Source organism: Oncorhynchus gorbuscha, linkage group LG01 (genome assembly GCF_021184085.1).
Source record: "Oncorhynchus gorbuscha isolate QuinsamMale2020 ecotype Even-year linkage group LG01, OgorEven_v1.0, whole genome shotgun sequence".
In the NCBI taxonomy this organism is placed as follows: domain Eukaryota; kingdom Metazoa; phylum Chordata; class Actinopteri; order Salmoniformes; family Salmonidae; genus Oncorhynchus; species Oncorhynchus gorbuscha.
Window position 1 is genome coordinate 20,949,935 of NC_060173.1, and position 20,318 is coordinate 20,970,252.

The window sequence follows — 20,318 nt, forward strand, 5'->3', positions numbered from 1 at the left end:
ATTGCCTGCGTGCTCTGCCTTATTGCCTAATAGGTCTGCGACCAAACGACCACCCCTCATCATTGTCAAACGCTCCCTAAAACACTTCTACGAGCAGGCCTTTCTAATTGACCTGGCCGGGGTATCCTGGAATGACATTGACCTCATTCCGTCATTAGATGATGCCTGGTTATTCTTTAAAAGTGCCTTACTCACCATCTTAAATAAGCATGCCCCATTCAAAAAATGTAGAACTAGGAATAGATATAGTCCTTGGTTCACTCCAGACCTGTCTGCCTTTGACCAGCACAAAAACATCCTGTGGCTTTCTGCATTAGCATCGAATAGCCTCCGTGATATGCACCTTTTCAGGGAAGTTAGGCCAGCTTTTTCAAACAGAAATTTGCATCCTGTAGTACTAACTCAAAAAAGTTCTGGGACACTGTAAAGTCCATGGAGAAAAAGAGCACTTCCTCCCAGCTGCCCACTGCTCTGAGGCTAGGAAACACTGTCACCACAAATACATCCACGATAATCAACAATTTCAATAAGCATTTCTCTACGGCTGGCCATGATTTCCACCGGGCTACCCCTACCCCGGTCAACTGCCCGGCACCCTCCACAGCAAACAGCCAAAGCCCCCACCATTTCTCCTTTACCCAAATCCAGATAGCTGATGTTCTGGAAGAGCGGCAAAATCTGGACCCCTACAAATCAGCAGGGCTAGACAATCTGGACCCTCTCGTTCTAAAATTATCTGCCAAAATGGTTGCAACCCCTATTACTAGCCTGTTCAACCTCTCTTTCGTATCGTCTGAGATTCCCAAAGATTGGAAAGCTGCTGTGGTCATCCAACTCTTCAAATGGGTTGACACTCTAGACCCACACTGCTACAGACCTATATCTATCCTACCCTGTCTTTCTAAGGTCTTCGAAAGCCGAGGTAAAAAAACAGACTACCGACCATTTCAAATTCCACCGTACCTTCTCCGCTATGCAATCTGGTTTTAGAGCTGGTCATGGGTGCACCTCAGCCACACTCAAGGTCCTAAATTCCATCAAAACCGCCATCGATAAGAGATATGACTGTGCAGCCGTATTCATCGACCTGGCCCAGGCTGTCGACTCTGTCAATCACCACATTCTTATTGGCAGACTCGACAGCCTTGGTTTCTCAAATGATTGCCTCGCCTGGTTTACCAACTACTTCTCTGATAGATTTCAGTGTGTCAAATCGGAGGGCCTGTTGTCCGGACCTCTGGCAGTCTCTATGGGAGTGCCAAGAGGTTCAATCCTCGGGCCGACTCTCCTCTCTGTATACATCAATGATGTTGCTCTTGCTGCTGGTGATTCTCTGGTACACCTCTACGCAGACGACACCATTCTGTATACTTCTGGCCCCTCTGGACACTGTGTTAACTTACCTCCAGGCAAGCTTCAATGCCATACAACTCTCCTTGGCCTCCAACTGCTCTTAAACGCAGGGAAAACTAAATGCATGCTATTCAACCGATCACTGCCCGCACCTGCTTGCCCGTCAAGCATCACTATTCTGGACGGCTCTGACTTAGAATACGTGGACAACTACAAATACCTAGGTGTCTGGTTAGACTGTAAACTCTCCTTCCAGACTCACATTAAGCATCTCCAATCCAAAATTAAATCTAGAATCCTATATCGCAACAAAGCATCCTTCACTCATGCTGCCAAACATACCCTCAGAAAACTGACTATCCTACCGATCCTCGACTTCGGTGATGTCATCTATAAAATAGCCTCCAACACTCTACTCAACAAACTGGATGCAGTCTATCACAGTGCCATCCGTTTTGTCACCAAAGCCCCATACATTACCCATCATTGCGACCTGTATGCTCTCGTTGGTTGGCCCTCGCTTCATACTCGTTGCCAAACCCACTGGCTACAGGTTATCTACAAGTCTCTGCTCGGTTAAGCCCCGCCTTATCTCAGCTCACTAGTCACCATAGCAGCACCCACTCGTAGCACGCGCTCCAGCAGGTATATCTCACTGGTCACCCCCAAAGCCAATTCCTCCTTTGGTCGTCTTTCCTTCCAGTTCTCTGCTGCCAATGACTGGAACGAACGGCAAAAATCACTGAAGCTGGAGACTCATATCTCCCTCACTAGCTTTAAGCACCAGCTGTCAGAGCAGCTTACAGATCACTGCACCTGTACATAGCCCATCTATCTACCTACCTCATCCCCATACAGTATTTATTTATCTTGCTCCGTTGCACCCCAGTATCTCTACTTGCACATTCATCTTCTGCACATCTTCCATTCCAGTGTTTAATTGCTATATTGTAATTACATCACCACCATGGCCTATTTATTGCCTTAACTCCCTTATCTTACATCATTTGCACTCACTGTATATAGACTTTTTGTTTTATTTTTTTCTACTGCATTATTATTGTCTATGTTTTGTTAATTCCATGTGTAACTCTGTGTTGTTGTATGTGTTGAATTGCTACGCTTTATCTTGGCCAGGTCGCAGTTGCAAATGAGAACTTGTTCTCAACTAGCCTACCTGGTTAAATAAAGGTGAAAAAAAGTTTTATTTGGAATTCAAGGCACACTTAACCAGCATGGCTACCACAACATTCTGCAGCGATACACCATCCCATCTGCTTTGTGCTTAGTGGGACTATCATTTGTTTTTCCACAGGACAATGACCCAACACACCTCCAGGCTGTGTTAGGGCTATTTTACATGGAAGGAGAGGGATGGAGTGCAGCATTAGATGACCTGGCCTCCACAATCACCCGATCTCAACCCAATTGGACTGTAGAGTGAAGGAAAAGCAGCCAACAGGTGCTCAGCATATGTGGGAACTCCTTCAAGACTGTTGGTTGAAGCGGGTTGACATAATGCCAAGAGTGTGCAAAGCTGTCATCAAGGCAAAGGGTGGCTACTTTGAAGAATATAAAATATATTTGGATTTGTTTAACACCACATGATTCCATATCTGTTATTTAATTATTTTGATGTCTACAATGTAGAAAATAGTACAAATAAAGAAAAACCATTGAATGAGTAGGTGTGTCCAAACTTTTGACTGGTACTGTACATATACATGTTTTGGAAAGGTGCAGGATGCTGCGTCTGGGGAACTGTTGTTGTGGGGGTAAGTGCCTTGCTCAAGGGCACAACGGCAGGCAATGGCATCTAGGATTTGATACCAGAACGGGCGACCCTCCAGTTGCTGGCTCGCCTCTCTAACCACAAGGCAAACCTGCCGCCATCTACTGCCGTGTGTGTTATCACACTCCATTAATTTCTAGTGCCGTACACTCATCATGTCCCTGCAGTGAGAGGACACTGGCCCTGATTCCATATACCCATTTCAATTTAATACATGCAGCAATACAGTAACACATGCAGCAATACAGTAATACATGCAGCAAAACAGTAACACATGCAGCAATACAGTAATACATGCAGCAAAACAGTAACACATGCAGCAATACAGTAATACATGCAGCAAAACATTAACACATGCAGCAATACAGTAATACATGCAGCAAAACAGTAACACATGCAGCAATACAGTAATACATGCAGCAATACAGTAATACATGCAGCAATACAGTAACACATGCAGCAACACAGTAACACATGCAGCAATACAGTAACACATGCAGCAACACAGTAACACATGCAGCAATACAGTAACGCATGCAGCAATACAGTAATACATGCAGCAATACAGTATCAGATGCAGCAATACAGGAATACATGCAGCAATACAGTAATACATAGCATGCATTTAGCAACTTTTACAGACTTACAGTCATGTACATGCAGCAATACAGTAACACATGCAGCAATACATACAGTAATACATGCAGCAGTACAGCAACACATGCAGCAATACAGTAATACATGCAGCAAAACATGCAGCAAAACAGTTAATACATGCAGCAATACAGTTAATACATGCAGCAAAACAGTAATACATGCAGCTAAACAGTTAATACATGCAGCAATACATGCAGCAATACATGCAGCAATACAGTTAATACATGCAGCAATACAGTAACACATGCAGCAATACATACAGTAATACATGCAGCAGTACAGCAACACATGCAGCAATACAGTAATACATGCAGCAAAACATGCAGCAAAACAGTTAATACATGCAGCAAAACAGTAATACATGCAGCTAAACAGTTAATACATGCAGCAATACATGCAGCAATACATGCAGCAATACATGCAGCAATACAGTTAATACATGCAGCAAAACAGTTAATACATGCAGCAATACAGTTAATACATGCAGCAATACATGCAGCAATACAGTTAATACATGCAGCAATACATGCAGCAATACAGTAATACATGCAGCAATACAGTTAATACATGCAGCAATACATGCAGCAAAACAGTTAATACATGCAGCAATACAGCAATACAGTAATACATGCAGCAAAACAGTTAATACATGCAGAAATACAGTAATACATGCAGTGACAGCAAATACTGTGGCTGAGCAGAGTTACTGTGTTATTGACAAGCATTGTTGACAGCATCTGAACATCTCTCCACCTCTCCTCTGACATCCCATCACCATATAACCAAGCGGTGCTATAACACACACACACGTCAGTCCTGACAAGAACTACTTCAGAAAAAGACAAGTTCTATATAAAGCCCTGCTACACTCTGAGAACAAAACTAATCAACATTCATATCTTCAACTGATTCTACACCAGATACACGTGACAAACAGATCACTTGTCATCGGGCCTAAACTATACACAGGCCTAACTGTACAACTGCACTCCTGACCACAACTGCACTGCTCTCAGTCATAAACATAGCAAATTATTTTGGCATTAAATATTCTCTCACACAATAGGACATAATCTACAGTAAATTAACATACAGTAGGATATAACCTATAGCAAGATTTAAAACATATAGTAGGATGTAACCTACAGTAAGACTTAACCTACAGTAGGATAGAACCTACAGTAGGACATCACCTACAGTAAGATGTAACCTACAGTAGGACATAACCTACCTAAATACACGTACATCATTATGTACAGTTGCTGTTCTACATATCTACACAAAGTTACTTTTCCTCAGCAGGAAGCAATGTATTTCAGGCTATATCTGACAGGGTGTGTGGGTGTTTGCAGTTATTAAAAGTAAACAATACTCAACAAAACTACCTGGACAGTTCCTGAGTAATCTCTTCTCCAATGTGGCTGTATTTCCCCTGCTGCATCTCTGTATTACACTGCCTCTCCATGTCCCAGTTTGACCAGAAAAGCAGATCACAGGAAGTTAGTTAGTTTGGTCCTGTCCTACGCTGCAGGTTTCCTCATCTAGTGGTGGTTGCTGCATTGGTGTGTTTGTGTTTAACCTCAAGGCTCTGCCCTCCCTCCCTGTCTGTCATTGTACAACCGGTTCCCAGGATGCTGCAGGTGTAATCAGGTGTAGGAGGGGCCAGGGACAGACTGGAGTTGTGTGTGTTTGAGATAATGTGTCACTCTCTCTCTCTCTCTCGCTCTTACGTGAGGTCATCAGAAGCACGAGATCTGGTATTATCTCAATCAGGCACAAATCTAATAGCTGACCTGACCACTGCATTATAAACATGATAAACTCATCTACGCAGAGGGGAACTTGCAGATTGTAACATACTGTTTCAAGGAAACATGGCTAGATTGGGATATGCTATCGGAGTCGGTACAGCCAATGGGATTTTCAGTGCATCGTGCCGACAGGAATAAACATCTCTCCAGTAAGAAGACGGGCGGGGGTGTATGTTTCATGATTAACGACTCATGGTGTAATCGTAACAACACACAGGAACTCAAAGTCCTTTTGTTCACCTGACCTAGAATTCCTCACAATCAAATGCCGACTGTATTATCTCCCAAGAGAACTCTCCTTGGTTATTGTCACAGCTGTGTATATCCCCCTCAAGCCGATACAAAGACGGCCCTCAAGGAACTTCACTGAACTTTATGCAAACTGGAAACCATATATACTGAGGCTGCATTTATTGTAGTAGGGATTTTAACAAAGTAAATTTGAGAACGAGGCGACCTAAATTCTATCAGCATATCGAATGCCGTATCGAATGCATGGTCGAGTAACACGCTCGACCATTGCTACTCTAAATTCTGCGATGCATACAAGGCCATCCCCCACCCTCCTTTTGGCAAATCTGACCATGACTCCATCTTGTTGCTCCCTTCCTATAGGCAGAAACGAAAACAGGAAGCGCCCATGCTTAGGTCTATCCAACACTGGTCTGACCAATCGGGTTCGACGCTTTAAGATTGTTTTGATCACGTGGACTGGGATATGTTCCGGGTAGCTTCAGAGAATAACATTGACATATACGCTGACTCAGTGAGCAAGTTTATAAGGAAGTGTATTATATTATATATTCTTATCCCATTCCTTTACTAGATTGTGTGTATTAGGTTTTGTTGTGGAATTGTTGATATTTTCTGTTAGATACTGCTGCACTGTCGGATCTAGATGCACAAGCATGTCACTACACTCGCTATACCATCTGCTAACAATGTGTATGTGACCGATACCATCTGCTAACCATGTGTATGTGACCAATACGATTTGCTAACCATGTGCATGTGGCCAATACAATCTGCTAACCATGTGCATGTGGCCGATACAATCTGCTAACCATGTGTATGTGACCGATACTATCTACTAACCGTGTGTATGTGACCGATACCATCTGCTAACCATGTGTATGTGACCGATACCATCTGCTAACCATGTGTATGTGACCAATAACATTTGATTTGATTTGCGTTGTTCTACTCACTTAAAATAAAACATGAATGTTGTTAAAACCGTTTCTATCCGGATAAAATGCCACCAGAAGACAGAGAATACCACATCCATCCACAGTAAGGACATGATCATTAGTAGACAGTAAGTAACTCACACCTCGTTTGCATCAATTCTCTGCATAAACCAGGAAGTGATTTTTCACAATAGAGATAGCTAAAATGCCCAGTCACATCCCTCCAATCAGAGTGTGCCTGCTGTTCGGGGAAGATAGGGACTAGATGAGCCCCTCTCTCGTCTCTCCAAAATAAAAACAAACATTATAGAGGTTTGCAAACACACACACACACACACACACACACACACACACACACACACACACACACACACACACACACACACACACACACACACACACACACACACACACACACACACACACACACACACACACACACACACACACACACACACACACACACACACACACACACACACACACACACACACACACACACACACACACAGGTCATAGGCCCAGTCATATCCACATTAACATTACAGGGTGTTCAATGAACAAGTCTGGTACAACAACAAACACGGTCTCTGCAGGATGTCGAACACAGCTCTAATGAGGAACACAGTGACCTGAAGAGGTGAACCTGAATGCTTCACTTCATGTCATAACATTAGAGGGAGATGTGCCTGGTATAACATTACAGGGATTCCAATCACAGACAGAGAGAGTGAGAGAGGTAGAGAGAGAGTGAGTGATTGAGGTAGAGAAAGAGAGCGAGAGAGAAAGACGAGACAGAGAGAATGAGAAAGCGAGAGAGAAAAAGCAGGAGGGAACGAAGGAGATATAACAGGGCGGAGAACACAGGAGTCCATATCAGAGAGATCTCCAGGCTATTATCTATGCAGGTGTGAAATTAACTTCATACCTGACGGAGAGACAATAATGAAGATCTAACCAGACTAGAGGTCGAATGACTATGATTTTTCAATACCGATTATTGGAGGACCAAAAAAGCCGATACGGATTAATTGGCCGATTTTTTATATTTTTTACTGAATACTGAATTAACACTTATTTTAACTTAATATAATACATCAATAAAATCAATTTAGCCTCAAATAAATAATGAAACATGTTCAATTTGGTTTAAATAATGCAAAAACAAAGTGATGGAGAAGAAATTAATATGTGCCATGTAAAACATGTGCCACGTAAAATATGTGTGTCACGCCCTGGTCGAAGTATTTTGTGTTTATCTTTATGTATTGGGTCAGGCCAGGGTGTGGCAGGGGTTTTTTGTATTGTGGTGTGTTTTGTCTTGGGGTTTTGGTATATAGTGGGATTGTAGCTAGTGGGGTGATCTAGCAGAGTCTACGGCTGTCTGGAGTGGTTCTCAATCAGAGTCAGGTGTTTATCGTTGTCTCTGATTGGGAACCATATTTAGGCAGCCATGTAAGATTCTGGCAAATTAGTTCACAATGAGCCAGGCAGCCCAAACTGTTGCATATACCCTGACTCTGCGTGCAATAAACGCACGAGAAATTACACAATTTCACCTGGTTAATATTGCCTGCAAAACTGGATTAGTAGTTATAACTAGTGATTATGATTGATTGTTTTTTATAAGATAAGTTTAATGCTAGCTAGCAATTTACCTTGGCTTCTACTGGATTTGCGTAACAGGCAGGCTACTCGTGGAGTGCAATGGTTAGAGCGTTGGACTAGTTAACTGTACGGTTGCAAGATTGGATACCCTGAGCTGACAAGGTGAAAATCTGTCGTTCTGCCCCTGAACAAGGCAGTTAACCCACAGTTCCTAGGCCGTTATTGAAAATAAGAATGTGTTCTTAACTGACTTGCCTAGTTAAATAAAGGTATAAATAATATTAGATTTCTGATTGTTATGAAAACTTGAAATCGGACCTAATTAATCGGTCATTCTGATTAATCGGTCAACCTCTAAACCAGACACAGGAGTGGATGAACACTGGGGGAAGAGATCAATATAGGATCTGAACACTGGGGGAAGAGATCAGTATAGGATCTGAACACTGGGGGAAGAGATCAATATAGGATCTGAACACTGGGGGAAGAGATCAATATAGGATCTGAACACTGGGGGAAGAGATCAATATAGGATCTGAACACTGGGGGATGAGATCAGTATAGGAACTCTGATTAGTTGATTACATTGAAGGCAGGCATCATCTCTTTCTCTCTCTTGTGCGATGTAGCCGCTGCCCAGAATCTCACACTTCACATCACACTCTCTTTCTCTCTCTTTCCCTCTCACCCTCCCTCCCCTCTTTCCAATCCCAGACAGACAGTGGGTGTTGGACTCTTCTCTAATCAATGTCAGGCCTGTAGAGCTGTGACATGAGGAAACAGGCAACAGCTGTGGGATGGAGGCTCTGAAATGTGTCAATCAATATTACCAACCATTCACAGTCTTCACATCTGATTGATTCCCAATGGGCTAGTAGACCAGTCTGGCTCTCTGGCCATAAATAACCCAGGTATATTACACAGACTCCATTTAGTGCTGCTTATGTGATACAATATACAAAGTATCTATTATTGAAGTGTATAATACATGTTATAAACTGGGCGGTTCGTGCCCTGAATTCTGATTGGCTGACAGCCATGGTATATCAGACCGTATACCATGGGTATGAATTTTTTTTCTTCCTTTTACTGCTGTAATTACATTGGTAACCAGTTTATAATAGCAATAAGGCACCTTGGGGGTTTGTGGTATATGGCCAATATTCCAGGCACTCTGTGTTGCATCGTGCTTAAGAACAGCCCTCAGCCGAGGTATATTGGCCATATACCACAACTCCTTTGGCAGTATTGCTTAATAATAACAAATGGCTACAACAACAAATGCTGGTCTGTCTATTTTGGGTCTACAGTATACACACACAGCTGAAGTCTCGCATTGTGTTCAGTTCCGTGAGACAACAACATCTGAAGTTCCTCTTTCATACTTACTTATTTGCTGTCTTGTTCCCCTAAGTCAAATTAGGTCTATTCTAAAACTTTACAGAATGACATCCTCATTGATCCAACCCACTCAGCTAACTATTTGTTTGATTGGGCACATCCTAGGAGAGTGCCATAGTGTCAGTCAGTATCATAAGCATCCTCATGCTCTCTCTCATTCTGACACGGTGAAAGACAAAGCTCCACAGAGCTCAATGACACCCTCTACCAAAGAAACTGATGACTATGGTGCTGCTGTTTCTGGAGGCACTGACTGTGTATTCCGACTGTGTATTCCGGCTGTGTAATCTGACTGTGTATTCTGGCCCTGTAGTTAAAAGGGGGATGAAAAGTGTGAACATGAAGAGAGAAGAGGTGGAGAACCCCTGACAACAACTGCTAGTGTAACCGATGTGAAATGGCTAGCTAGTTAGCGGTGGTGCGCACTAATAGCGTTTCAATCGGTGACGTCACTCGCTTTGAGACCTTAAAGTAGTGGTTCCCCTTGCTCTGCAAGGGCAGCGGCTTTTGTGGAGCAATAGGCAACGATGCTTTGTCAGTTGTTGATGTGTGCAGAGGGTCCCTGGTTTGAGCCCAGGTAGGGGCGAGGGGACGGACTAAAGTTATACTGTTACACTGAACCCCTGACAACCTCTGCCGAAACCCTGACAACCACTGCCGAACCCCTGACAACTACTGCCGCACCCCTGACAACCACTGCCGAACCCCTGACAACCACTGCCGAACCCCTGACAACCACTGCCGAAACCCTGACAACCACTGCCGAACCCCTGACAACCACTGCCGAACCCCTGACAACCACTGCCGCACCCCTGACAGCCACTGCCGAACCCCTGACAACCACTGCCGAACCCCTGACAAAACACACACACACACACACACACACACACACACACACACACACACACACACACACACACACACACACACACACACACACACACACACACACACACACACACACACACACACACACACACACACACACACAGCTGCATTCATTGTGTTGTCTGATAAAGGTCTTAACACCCCTCCCCTCTCTGCTCCTCTTTAGATGTGCTGCTACCTCAGTTTAATCTCATTTCTGGTCACAGTGGGCCTCCCTCATATCCCAGCAGCCTCCCTGCCCCCACTCACCCCAACCCCTCCTGGTCTGAACTCCCAGCCTTCAGCCCTGAGTCATGGGAGTCTGGGACAGGGCCAAAGCGGAGCCCCAGAGTCGCCCCTGAGTCCCTACATGCCAGTCGCAAGTACACAACAGGGACCACTAAGAGTTCAGTCTCAGCATGGAAGTTATAAGTCCACAGCTATAGCTGTATTTTACCAAGTAATGGTTTCAGCTGTTAGCGTATCTATCGCTACTAGGTGGAGTTCGCTAGAGCTGGAGTTCAGCCTACACAGCAGAAAGAGTTGATGGCTTAACAAACACAAGGAAAAAGCTAATAGTTGAAGCTAAACATATTGAGTCTGACAGCCTGTGATACAGCACAAATAGCAGGGTGAGCTAGCAGCTTCAGCTTCAACAGTCTACATGCAACCGGTGAGGCTAACACCTCTGCTACAGCACACCACAGGGGCAGATAAGGGCTTCAGCCAAGGATGGCCAAGAAAGATAACTGCAGTCATCCTCCATGTGTATGTTTTGCATGTGTTCTGCAGTTGTGTTCTACTGAGAGAGGCTGCAGCAGTGGGGTGTTCACCCAACAAAGCCCACGAGTGCCTCAATAACCCTCCTACCCCCAGTACAGCCACAACACACACACACACACACACACACACACCAGACTAACAACAACCACACAGTTTACCTCAGTATTCGGTAGCAGTACACTGCTCCTCTCTGCTCTGGGACTGGTGATAAGCACCTGTCTGTCTACTACAGCTGTGAACACAGTGTTGTGGCTCTAGATGGCTACAGTACTACAGAGCTTCAGTCCTTCTAAAAGAGAAAAATCCACTGACCTGAGACCAGGCTTCCGCTAGTCAAGACTGGGTCTGTGTGTCAGCTACCGTTCACATAGATGATCGGATATCCTTCTCCTTGTTACACAACAACCAGAATGAAGAGAAAAGCAACCTCTCCCTCTCTCATTCCCGCCGTTCCTCTTTCCCCTCCCGCTCTCATTCTCTCCGTTCCTCTATCTCTCACAGACACACATAGGCAGGTTCAGGCTTGCGCTAAGCTGCTTTTGCGTCTCTCTCTCTCTCTCTCTCTCTCTCTCTCTCTCTCTCTCTCTCTCTCTCTCTCTCTCTCTCTCTCTCTCTCTCTCTCTCTCTCTCTCTCTCTCTCTCTCTCTCTCTCTCTCTCTCTCTCTCTCTACTTCCTCTTTTCTTTCCTTACTCTCTTCTCTGTGTTTCCAGTCCGTAGTGCGTGAAGACAATCACATTCCAGCGGAGACAGGGCATATGGCGGGGGAACGCTACCCTCTGTCTGTCTGTCTTGCACGGACAATCAGCTCTATTGTGTGGGAGGAGGGGAGGGCTAGAGAGCCAATGACTCTCATCTGCTGCTACTGCTACCGCTGCTGCTACCGGCCGCTACCACTGCTGCCGCTGCTGCTACCACTGCTGCCGCTGCTGCTACCACTGCTGCCGCGCTGCTGCCGGTGTAACAGTTTAGACCGTCCCCTCGCCCAGGCGCGAACCAGGGACCCTTTGCACACATCATCAACAGTCACCCTCGAAGCATCGTTACCCATCGCTCCACAAAAGCCACGGCCCTTGCAGAGCAAGGAGAACTACTACTTCAAGGTCTCAGAGCAAGTGACGTCACCGATTGAAATGCTATTTAGCGCGAACACCGCTAACTAGCTCGCCATTTCACATCCGTTACACTGGCCGCTACCACTGCTACCGCTGCTGCCACCGCTACCTACTGCTGCCACCGCTACCGCCGCTGCCGCCGCTACCGCCGCTGTCACTGCTAGCTCCGCTACCGCCGCTGCCACCGCCGCTGCCGCCTCTGCCGCCGCAGCCACTGCTAGCTCCGCTACCGCCACTGCCGCCTCTGCCGCCGCTACCGCCGCAGCCACTGCTAGCTCCGCTACCGCCGCTGCCGCCTCTGCCTCCGCCACCGCCGCAGCCACTGCTAGCTCCGCTACCGCCGCAGCCACTGCTAGCTCCGCTACCGCCGCTGCCGCCTCTGCCTCCGCTACCGCCGCTGCCGCCTCTGCCGCCGCTACCGTTGCTGCCACTGCTACCGCCGCTGCCGCTGATGCCACTACCGTTGCTGCCACTGCTACCGCCGCTGCCGCTGATGCCACTACCGTTGCTGCCACTGCTACCGCCGCTGCCGCTGATGCCACTACCGTTGCTGCCACTGCTACCGCCGCTGCCGCTGATGCCACTACCGTTGCTGCCACTGCTACCGCCGCTGCCGCTGATGCCACTACCGTTGCTGCCACTGCTACCGCCGCTGCCGCTGATGCCACTACCGTTGCTGCCATTGCTACCGCTGCTGCCTCTGCTACCACTGCTGCCACTGCTACCGCTGCTGCCGCTGCCACTGCTACCGCTCCCGCTGCTGCCGCTGCTGCCGCTGCCACTGCTACCGCTGCTGCCACTGCCACTGCTACCGCTGCTGCCACTGCTACCACTGCTGCCACTGCCACTGCTACCGCTGCTGCCACTGCTACCGCTGCTGCCACTGCCACTGCTACCGCTGCTGCCACTGCCACTGCTACCGCTGCTGCCGCTGCCACTGCTACCGCTGCTGCCGCTGCCACTGCTACCGCTGCTGCCGCTGCCACTGCTACCGCTGCTGCCGCTGCCACTGCTACCGCTGCTGCCGCTGCCACTGCTACCGCTCCTGCCGCTGCCACTGCTACCGCTCCCGCTGCTACCGTTGCTGCCACTGCTACCGCTGCTGCCGCTGCCACTGCTACCGCTGCTGCCGCTGCCACTGCTACCGCTGCTGCCGCTGCCACTGCTACCGCTCCCGCTGCCCTGCCACTGCTACCGCTGCTGCCACTGCCACGCAGCTGCTGCTGCCACTGCTACCGCTGCTGCCGCTGCCACTGCTACCGCTGCTGCCACTGCTACCGCTGCTGCCACTGCTACCGCTGCTGCCACTGCTACCGCTGCTGCCACTGCTACCGCTGCTGCCACTGCTGCCGCTGCCACTGCTGCCCTGCTGCTGCCGCTGCTGCCACTGCCACTGCCACCGCTGCTGCCACTGCTACCGCTGCTGCCGCTGCCACTGCTCCCGCTGCTGCCACTGCTACCGCTGCTGCCGCTGCCACTGCTACCGCTCCCGCTGCTGCCGCTGCTGCCACTGCCACTGCTACCGCTGCTGCCACTGCTACCGCTGCTGCCACTGCTACCACTGCTGCCGCTGCCACTGCTACCGCTCCCGCTGCTGCCGCTGCTGCCACTGCCACTGCTACCGCTGCTGCCACTGCTACCGCTGCTGCCACTGCTACCGCTGCTACTGCAGCTGCTATTACTGCTACCACAGCTGCTGCTACCACTACCACTGCTACCACTGCTGCTACCGCTGCCGCTGCTACCACTGCTGCCGGCCACTACCACCGCTGCCGCTGCTGCTACTGCTGCTGCTACCGCTACTGCCGGCCGCTACCACTGCTACCACTGCTGCCACTACCGCTGCCACTGCTGCCGCAGCTGCTGCTACCACTGCTACCTCAGCTGCTGCTACCACTGCTACCGCTGCTGCTTCTACCACTGCTGCTCTCAATGCTACCGCTGCTTCCGCTACCACTGCTTCCGCTGCTGCCGCTACCCTTGCTACCACTGCTACTACCACTTCTGCTGCTGCTGCTACCACCGCTACCACTGCTGCTGCTACCACTGCCGCTGCTACCATTGCTGCTGCTACCACTGCTACCGATGCTACTACCGCTGCAGCCGCTTCCGCTGCTACCACTGCTACCACTGCTACTACCACTTCTGCTGCTGCTGCTACCACCGCTACCACTGCCGCTGCTACCATTGCTGCTGCTACCACTGCTACCGATGCTACTACCGCTGCAGCCGCTTCCGCTGCTACCACTGCTACCGCTCCCACTGCTACTGCTGCTACCGCTGCTGCTGCTACCACTGGTACCGAGTCAATGTGTGGGGGTACAGGTTATTAAAGATCATTTGTAAAGTGACTATGCATAGATAATAACCAGAAAGCAGCAGCAGTGTAAAATGGAAATAGTCCGGGTAGCCATTTGATTAATTGTTCAGCAGTCTTATGGCTGCCTTTTGGTCCTAGATTTGGGTCTCCGGTATTGCTTGCTGTGCGATAGCAGAGAGAACAGTCTATGACTTGGGTGACTGGAGTCTTTGATGATTTTTTGGACTTTCCTCTGACACCGTCTAGTATAGAGGTCCTGGATGTCAGGAAGCTTGGCCCCAGTGATGTACTGGGCCGTACGCACTACCCTCTGTAGCGCCTTAGGGTCAGATGCCGAGCAGTTGCCATACCAGGCGGTGATGCAACCGGTCAGAATGGTGCAGCTGTAGAACTATTTAAGGATCTGGGGACCCATGCCAAATCTTTCATTCTCCTGAGGGGGAAAAGGTGTTGTCGTGCCCTCTTCACAATTGTCTTGGTGTATTTGGACCATGATAGTTCGTTGGTGATGTCGTGACTTTACTTTCATTAATCTGATGACTGTTATTTATCTAATCAACTAACTATGTTTAATTGTTAACCGAATAAATGAATCGTGTAACAATTAACTAATTAGGATTTGGGGCACCACGAGAACGGTTGTTTAACCTGTTCAGGATACCACGGTTTACTGCCTGATAGAGGAATTTTAAATTCCCTTATGTTTTATTGCCAAAACCAATTAAATTCGCACTTATTTATAATTCATGATAAGTTGTAAGTTTATCATTTGCATGAATTAGCAAGAGACCAGTCTTAAAAAACAAGTTCAGCATTTATTCTTGATGAGTACTGAATGCTCACACACATTACCACAGGTTATAAACTGAAAATGACGTCAGCGTTTTCCAAACGTTCCGTTTCACAAACAGAGGGCCCCTCTAATTCTCAAGCCTCCGCGTTATCAGCACGAATTCAAGGCCAGTCAGAATAAATCAACATTCCCGACCATTTTGGAGATGGCCCGTTCCCACCACCTGGAGATTTGTACAACTGAATGAACTTAAAGAACAGACCTTCATTGTTACTTAACTTCCTGACTACATTATATACAATTGTGAAAGGGAGCCAGAGGGACAGTACATTATAGCATTTGGACTAGTCAGTTTCTGATTGGAATGTATACATAATTAGTCATTTCAAACATATTTTCCTCTATCACTGCCCCTTCTGGAGGATTTGGGTACCCATATAAAACAGGATAATTTTTTTTCAAAAGTTGCTAATATTTGCATATAAAAAATATTATCGAATAGAAAACACTCTAACACTTCTAAAACCGTTTAAATTTTGTCTCTATGTAAAGCAGAAGTGTCAGGGCATGCATTCTCCCAAAATCTCTCTTGTAATGGAAAAAGTTGCCCCTACTTTGACGTCATCTTTAACGCACTTCCCAAAAGGCTACTGCTCTGGGAACAGTTTCTACGTGTTCAGCGTGAAGGCTGCCTTCTATGGGGCTTGTCAGTGTGTGAATCGCGCACTCACGAGACGTTGAGCGTGCCGAAAGGTCTCGGTCACGCCAAAAAAATAGTGCCCTGTATGCGCGCTATGCTCCCGCTCTCTCTTTTCTTCATGATCAATGACAAGACGTGTGTGTTTAGCTTCGTCCTCAAAATTGCTGTACACCTTTATAACATGTTAAAGCTTAATTATGAACATAGTTTGACAAGTTTACTCGACATATTATATATACTTTCGACGTTTTGGTGCTCACCCACTTCAATTTTGCCTAAATTTTGACCAAAATCAGGCTATTTTGAGAACCGAAAGACGCAGACTTGAAAACTGAACGCTAATTTGGTGAGTATAATCCCTTACAGGTCTTCTGATGGAAGAACAGCAAAGGTAAGGGAATATTTATGTATTAATTTTGGGTTTCTGTCGACTCCAAGATAGAGGAGTCATTATGCTAATGTAGGAGCACCGACTCCCTATTATAGCCTAGTAAACGCAAAATGTAATGTTATAAATAAAAGTAACACAGCGTTTGCATTTAGAAGAAGTGTATCTTCCTATACATATGTAAAACATGCATATTTAGTCAAAGTTTATGATGTGTATTCCTTGTTAGCTGACGTTATCTGCCGGAGCTATTTAATTTCTCCGGACATTTTAGTAGCATTTTTTTGAACGATGCATCATTGTAAACAGAGATTTATGGATATATATAGCATATTATTGAAAAAAAAAATGAATGTACTGTGTAACATGTTATATTACTGTCATCTGATGAAGATTTCAAAAGGTTAGTGAAATGATTTTTCTTTTAATCCTGCGTTTGTTGATTGCATATTTTTTCCTACTTGGCTATGCTAATGAGCTATGTCTGCGGTGGTGGTTTGACATAAATATGTGCTATGTTTTCGCCGTAAAACATTTTAGAAATCTGACTTGCTGGCTAGATAAACAACTTGTTTATCTTTCATTTGAGCTATTTTACTTGTTAATGTGTGGAGGTTAAATATTTTTGGGAATATTTTTGCGCATTTTGCGTTATGGTAATGAGCTTGAGCTGTAGTCACGCTACCCGCACAGGAATATAACTCCCTAACAAGTTTTAAAGAGTTACCATCTCCCGAATTAAACTCTAAAAGGTCTTTACCAATCACATCCATAAAACATTCAATGTATTAAATCATATCGTATCATATCATCATTCTGCACAGTCATAACCTCCTGCATCTGCAAAAAAACCCAGCCTTACTTATAATTCAGTACTACACAAATTGGGTTAATTATTTATTTACTAGCTAACTAAATGATAACACAGGATAAACATACACACTTATCGTTGATACATTTTAGGAACTACTCTCACAGTAATCATATACTTTGCACATGAACGGCTGCCTGTTTGGAGTAAGAAATAATTTATGTATATACGAGTCAATGTCTTTGTTTGCCGTGTATCTATGTCAGAACCAAGCCTTTACCGCGGCACACTTGTAATGATCTGATTGTCCAAAAGGGTTCCCACCAGTCTCTTCTGTTGCTCTCCTCTATCCGTTGACTAGAGTTTATTCTACTTTCCATTCGCTCCTGAAGCTGCTTAATTGAAGATAGGCTAGCCGGACGTTATAGAAGGTTCTCAGTTGTGATGAGAGTAGTAGAATGGTCCCACTTAAATTCGCTTTTCTAGATACTTTACTTAGGACAGCTAATCAGCTGTACCTGTGATAGTCCTGGAGGTGACGTTATCATCTCTATTGAGATTTCAAAGTTGGCCTCCCAGGTGGCGCAGTGGTTAAGGGCGCTGTACTGCAGCGCCAGCTGTGCCACCAGAGACTCTGGGTTCGTGCCCAGGCTCTGTCTTAACCGGCCGCGACCGGTCTGTGGGGTGACGCACAATTGGCCTAGCGTCGTCCGGGTTAGTGAGGGTTTGGCCGGTAGGGAATTCCTTTTCTCATCACGCACCAGCGACTCCTGTGGGTTGTGTATCGGAGGACGCATGACTTTCAACCTTCGTCTCTCCCGAGCCCGTACGGGAGTTGTAGCGGTGAGACTAAATTGGATACCACGAAAAAGGGGTAAAATAATTGTTTTAAACGAAAAAATAAATAAATTCAAAGTTTTATTATTTTTTAGGACGTGAACTGCAACACACCTCTCTGGTCCAACACTATGGTGTTGTTGTAACGGTTGTCATCATCGGATGAGGAGGAATCGGACCAAAGCGCAGCATGGTAAGTGTTCAATACTTTTTATTTAAACTGAACACTGAACAAAAATAACAAAGTGAATAACAGAAACCGAAACAGTCCTGTCAGGTGCAAAACACAAAACAGAAAACAACTACCCACAAAAACCATGTGGGAAAAAGCTACCTAAGTATGGTTCCCAATCAGAGACAACGATAAGACAGCTGTCCCTGATTGAGAACCATACCCGGCCAAAACAAAGAAATACAAAAACATAGAATGCCCACCCAAATCACACCCTGACCAAACTAAAATAAAGACATGAAAAGCTCTCTAAGGTCAGGGCGTGACAGTTTTAGGTTGAGCTGTAGTCAATAAACAGCATTGTCACATAGGTGATCCTTTTGTCCAGGTGGGAAAGGGTAGTGTGGAGTGCGATTGAGATTGCGTCATCTGTCAATCTGTTGGGGCGGTATGCGAATTGTAGTGGGTCTAGGGTTTCCGGCATGATGGTGTTGATGTGAGCCATGAACAACCTTTCAAAGCACTTCATGGCGACCGACGTGAGTGCTACGGGGCGGTAATCATTTAGGCGGGTACCTTTGCTTTCTTGGTCACAGGGACTAGGGTGGTCTGCTTTGAAACATGTAGGTATTACAGACTCGGTCAGGGAGAGGTTGAAAATGTCAGTGAAGACACTTGCCAGTTGGTCCTCGCATGCTTTGAGTACACATCCTGGTAATCTGTCGGCTTTGTGAATGTTGACCTGTTTAAAAAGTCTTACGCTGTAATCTGGAACAGCTGGAGCTCTCATGTATGCTTCAGTGTTGCTTGACTCGAAGCGAGCATAAAAGGCATTTAGCTCGTCTGGTAGGCTCACGTCACTGGGAAGCTTGCGGCTGGGTTTCCCTTCATAGTCCTTAATATTTTTCCAAGCCCTGTCACATCTGATGAGTGTAAGTGTGTAGTAGGATTCAATCTTAGTCCTCTATTGATTTTTTTGCCTGTTTGATGGTTCGCCTGAGAGCAGAAGTGTGCGAATTAGTGACCTACTCCTTCAAAGCGGCAGCTCTAGCCTTTAGCTCGGTGCCTCGATTTTGCCTGTAATCCATGGCTTCTGGTTGGGAAATGTACATACGGTCACTGTGGAGACGACGTCGCCGATGGACTTATTGATGAAGCCGGTGACAGAGGTGGTATACTCCTCAATGCTATTGGATGAATCCCGGAATTTATTCCAGTCTGTGCTAGCAAAACAGTCCTGTAGCGTAGAATCTGCATCGTCTGACCACCTCCGTATTGAGCGAGTCACTGGTACTTCCAGCTTTAGTTTTTGCTTGTAAGCCGGAATCAGGAGGATATTATGGTCAGATTTGCCAAATGGAGGGTGAGGGAGAGCTTTGTATGCGTCTCTGTGTGTGGAGTAAAGGTGGTCTAGAGGTTTTTTTCTCCTCTGTTTGCACTTGTGACATGCTGGTAGAAATTAGGTAAAACAGATTTAAGTTTGCCTACATTAAAGTCCCCGACCACTAGGAGCGCCGCTCAATTTTTCAGTTTTTGATTTGTTAAAAAAGTTTGAAATATCCACTAAATGTCGTTCCAATTCATGATTCTGTCCCACTTGTTGTTGATTCTTCACAAAAAAATACAATTTTATATCTTTATGTTTGAAGCATGAAATGTGGCAAAAGGTCGCAAAGTTCAAGGGGGCCTAATACTTTCACAAGGCACTGTATGTTACTGGAC

The 20,318-nt window shown here is 46.2% G+C and overlaps 1 protein-coding gene across 3 annotated transcripts in view; it reads right to left on the reverse strand.

Annotated features, from left to right (window-relative positions):
* Positions 1-20,318, reverse strand: part of LOC124034569 (FYVE, RhoGEF and PH domain-containing protein 4-like) — a 123,659-nt gene that overhangs the window by 66,191 nt on the left and 37,150 nt on the right. Inside the window, exon 1 of one of the 3 annotated variants that reach the window (XM_046347965.1) lies at positions 11,775-12,025. The exons of 1 other annotated variant lie outside the window; for it this stretch is intronic. The gene's annotated coding sequence lies outside the window, so the exon portion shown is untranslated. Of the gene's footprint in view, positions 1-5,187; positions 5,521-11,774; positions 12,026-20,318 lie in introns of those variants that run through there. One more of the 3 variants, XM_046347983.1, reaches the window with a different exon arrangement.